The sequence below is a fragment of the Stegastes partitus genome, unplaced genomic scaffold (genome assembly GCF_000690725.1).
Source record: "Stegastes partitus isolate 25-593 unplaced genomic scaffold, Stegastes_partitus-1.0.2 Scaffold1196, whole genome shotgun sequence".
Taxonomy (NCBI): domain Eukaryota; kingdom Metazoa; phylum Chordata; class Actinopteri; family Pomacentridae; genus Stegastes; species Stegastes partitus.
In genome coordinates this window covers 95,645-96,230 of record NW_007578927.1, presented here as the reverse complement: position 1 = coordinate 96,230, position 586 = coordinate 95,645, and positions in this window count along the sequence as shown.

Here is a 586-nt window from a genome sequence, read left to right as displayed (position 1 = left end):
CTCAGGTTCATGTATTATGGATCACACTGTAGGGTCTTAAAGTTAATATTTAAACTTGTTAGGTAAATAGCTATAAGCACTTTGGCTCAAGGCTGCTGCTTTAAACGTGACACACAAATGAGGATGACTTCACTGATCCTGACATCTTCTTGTTTTAACTAACAGCTGTTGCTTTCTTGGCATCCTGCTTTTGCTTTGCCTCTCAGAACACTAGCACATACGTAAAGTCATTATTATGGTTATTATTGCAATCTTAAGATCCGGCTGATGCCACGAGTGTCACGGTTTGATCAGAGGCGTCTCACGGGCGTCGTGGTGATGAAACTCTGATCCCGCTGGAGGTGTTTACATCACAACAAGCTGCTGTGTTGAATTGTTGGTCCCCAAACTCTCCTCCTGAACAGCGCATCACTTTTTGTCCCCCTCACAGCTCACCGTGTTATCAATTTGCTGGTACATTAATCTCTGTGCTCCTGAGAAAACCGCACACACACACACACACACACACACACACATCTACACACACACGCACACACACACACTCACACACTCCTCAGATCCTTGTTAATTCAGGCAGACCAGCGCT